Here is a 4,356-nt window from a genome sequence, read left to right as displayed (position 1 = left end):
ATGCTTTTTTTCGTATCAGGGGCAACTTGAGAAACTGCAGACATGAAACTGCAGAGCTGACAGCCCCTTGAATTTGAACCACCAACCTTTCAGTCAGCTCTCCTGCTGGCACAAGGATTTAACCCATTGTGCCACTGGGGACTCTCTGGATAGCTAGACTGTTATGTAAATAAAGTCTGAAATTTTGATTGCACAATTTCATATTTTCCAAGAGGCAAAGTATGCACCAGACAAAATGCATGGCATGCAAGTGCATTTTAAAAGCCTTTTAAAATTAATTACAATGATCTGGGAAATTTAGGTGCTGAAGGAGTTTCATGCTAAGCTCTCAGAGTCCCTTATAATTGACCATGTTGAATTGAGTAGATGGAATATACAGGACAAAACCTCTAGAAAGCTTGAATACAAGCATGATAAGAGATGCTGTCATTTTGATCACAGCATGATGAAATTATTGTCCATGGTGAAAAGATCTTTTAGAAGAAAATGAATGGGTAGCTTTTTAATAATGATGGGTAGAGAGCATGGATAAGCCTACATGCTCTCAATTTAAGAACACTTGTAGACATCAGTGCATGGTACACATTATGTGGCAATGTACAGCTTGACCCTAAGGTATGACTGAATCAGGAGTGGTCAACAATGACAGAGAAGATTCTTTATGTATGTCCATACGGTAATTGTCACAATGCCTTTCTGGGACAAAGATACATTAGCTAAATATGTCATGGACTGTGTGAAGATGTATCAAGAAAGGAGCAACTTTGAGCAAGAAGTTGTAGTATTGAGAAAGGGAGGAATGTTGAATTTGATTCAGAGTGTGATTTTTTTTAAAAAAAAAAAATTGGGTCAAGATTTGATTTCATCAGAATCCCATCTGATCTGCTCCGGATGCCAATTCCTTAGGCAATCCAAATATTTTGGGTGCCAGCTAAGCTGAGCTGTGATAGCAACACAACTCTCACTTTTGGGGGTTTCTGACATTTGGAGCCACAGTAAACTCCTCAGAACAAATTGTCTATGGGAATTCAATGTTGATGTTGTTATAAAAATTAAATATAAATTTGAAGCACACAATTAGTTGGGTGCTCAGCCTTACCAATTTGAGTACCTTTCTGCACTTGTTGTATGATGTATATTGATTACTTGTGGAGCAAGAAAATATGTACATAGTATGCTGTTTCTCTCTTTCTCAAACTACAGATAGATACAAGTGAGGAGAATAAAGAAGAGAGGTGCATTTCCCAGGTTGATGACCCTCCTTCTGATGGATTGGAGGCATCATGCTAGGTTCCCCTAATATTATCTCCACAGTTTGTTCAGTGTACTGAAAGGCCTAGTAATTATCAGACCAGGAGTAATGATCAGTACTGCACTTAGAAAAAGTATGGTAAGTACACAGTAGGTAGCTTGGCAGGTAGGGTTCTGCAGCTACCAATTAACTCTAGACAAAGAACATAAGCTGTAGGCTAGAACCAACATGCACAGTTTGAGTAAACTCATATCACTTCTTCTTTCTGTTCTGACATACTGTGGTCTAAGATTTTGGTTTGTGTGCCAGTGAGGAAGCTTGGATCAATACTATAAATATTGATATCCCAAGCTCTCTCACCTTATTACTCAACAGCCATAATGACATGTTCTTTATATGATCTATTTGGATGCACTCAGTGCCTGGAATCCTTCCTCCCACCCAGAAAAACCCAAGTGATCTTAAATGGTCTAGTTCACTTTGGATAGGGCCGTTCTGTTCTGAACTGGGCCAATTGGATATACTATTATCTTATCCAGACTGGAACAAATCAACAATTGACTTTAGAGTTCAAAAATGGTTGCACAGACCTGGAAATAAGCTTGGTTTTTGTGTTTTTAAAAAAGTGTATCCATATAGGTAAATTATATGTTTATTCCTTCAATATGTGTAGCCTTTATTTTTTCTGCTTTTATTAAGCCTTTTGATCTTTTGGATATTCTATTTTTGATTAACTGCCGGAGCAGAGTGACATGGAGTTACTGTGGCTACTTTAAATCAAAAACTCATTACTTCACATAAAATTGACAAGATATAGTGATATGACAAAACTTACATTAAAGATCTTTTTGCCCTTAATTTTCTTTGTTGCAGGAGTTACAATAATTTGCAAAATACACTTAGAGGCCAAAGTCTTTTTTCATCTACAATGACTTTGTGATTCATGAAGGACAGCATATGTGATGTAGATCTTTTCCAGATCCCTGCTTTCATAACATTAATATGGCATGGATGATAATGGAACTATGAAAATAGAACTAAGAAGTAATAAGCAAAATTCAAATAACATAATTGTGTCTAATTTGAATTTTGCTCTATTTTTTACACGCCATTAGGATGTTATCACATGATGCTTTGAAGTCCTGTTGGAGGCTTCCTAGTCATGAATGGGAAAAAAACACAACCTACCTTTGAATGACATTGCTATAAACTCACTGCACATCAATCTTTAAGTTGCATTGAAGCAGTTGTTTATTTTAATGGATCTATTTTAGGTAGGAATAATTTTAAATTTGTCCATAGGGTCAATAAAATTGCAATCTAAAACAAATACGACAATTTTCTTCTGTATTAACATTTTCTGAAACATTTTCTCATGCAGTATCAATTGAATTGAGGATCTAATGACATGCTTGTGCATGTCATGAAATAGATGTGGAGGATCCAGTTCTCTTTGAACCTTCAATAAAGGATCCAATACAGAGGTATTTGAGTTCATTCCCTTCTTTCTTCAGATAGGACTGGTAAATGTTCTTATCTGAGACTTGGGTAAGCTGTTAGCAGTGTGAACCAGGAGTGGGAATATGTCACCACATGTATATATTTTTTGGAATGTTAACTTCTCTCATTTTGTCTGGAACTGATAAACCACAGCATTTGGAGAATCAGTTTCCCTTCCCTATTGTAAACAGTAGTGAAATCGATAAACTAATCTGACAGTATAAAATAATGCTTGGAATATATCACTTCCAATGCCATGTGTTTTAGCCTGAAACATAGAGACTTGGCCAATCCCATCCAATAAACTTTCAGAGTTTGGCAGAAAGATATACCTGTCAGCTGGAAAATGTTGATGCAAGGTCACTTAAGATAACAAGCTTACTAAGGTTAAGTTTCCTATTCATCAGTTTCACCTTATGCTGGGATTCATTTTACCATCATGAGGTGTATCTTTCCTTAAGAACGAGTAAAGTTTCCTCCCTTTGCTTAATGATAACATACCAAAAATATCTTAACATATTCTGTGGAAAAACTTCTATTTTGTTTTGGGTATGTGTGTGTGTGTGATTATTGAAGAAAACAGAACTGACAGATTACCCTATTCAGACAGAGGACTAAATCTTTGTCTATTTTGGTATATTTGTGCTAGTGAGCAGAACTTAAAAACTTTATTTTTTAAAGTAACAGATTGCTCTAGAAAACCAAATGAAGATTCGTAATAATAATTCAGTTAAGCTAATGTGAACTCCATTGATTCAACATCAGTTAACATCATCGGGCCTACTTTTAACTAAGTAGAGCAAATAATGTTATCATGTGATTAAGCAATAAAGTATTGAATAACCATGTTAATGACAGTTTATTCATTGCATCCAAACTGAGTGGTTCCTTAACTTTAACAGAACAAAACAGGTATGTGCACATAGTATGATCCTTTCCATATTTAAACTTGCTATGTAAATTTCATTTGGCCAATGCAGGTGAGGATAATTCCATTCCATTTGAGATTCCACTTGAACATTAGGCAGAACTTCCTAACTGTGAGAGCTGTTCAGCAGAGGAACTTTCTGCCCCGGAGTATGGTAGAGGCTCCTTCTTTGGAGGCTCTTAAACAGAGGCTGGATGGTGATCTGTCAGGGGTGCTTTGAATATGATTTTCCTGCTTCTTGGCAGAAAGTTAAACTGAATGCCCCTCGAAGTCTCTTCCAGTTCTATGATTTTATGATTCTAATTTGTTTAAAAAATAAAACTTCTTCATAAAACTGAGGGAAAGAACATGAGATCTGAAAAATTCAAATATAAAAAGGTAAAAATTGAAGATTTATCCAGCCCCTACTTGTCATATATTATGTATTTCATGAGTTATTCCATTCACGATACTTCAAAGATTGTACTGCTGGGAGAGATCATCCAGAGTTTTGGAGTTTGGTGTCAAATATATGCAGATGACACCCAACTCTATCACGCTTTTCCACCAAATGCCAAGGATGCCATTCTTGTCCAGAACCGGTGCCTGTCATCCATAATGGATTGGATAAGGGCCAACTAACTGAAGACAAGACACCAGCCAGTCCTCAAACCAGTTCCAAGATTTTCAATCTCAT

The sequence above is a fragment of the Anolis sagrei genome, chromosome 4, assembly GCF_037176765.1.
Source record: "Anolis sagrei isolate rAnoSag1 chromosome 4, rAnoSag1.mat, whole genome shotgun sequence".
Classification (NCBI taxonomy): Eukaryota; Metazoa; Chordata; class Lepidosauria; order Squamata; family Dactyloidae; genus Anolis; species Anolis sagrei.
The sequence above is the reverse complement of the archived record's forward strand: the minus strand, read 5'-3'. Positions refer to the sequence as shown.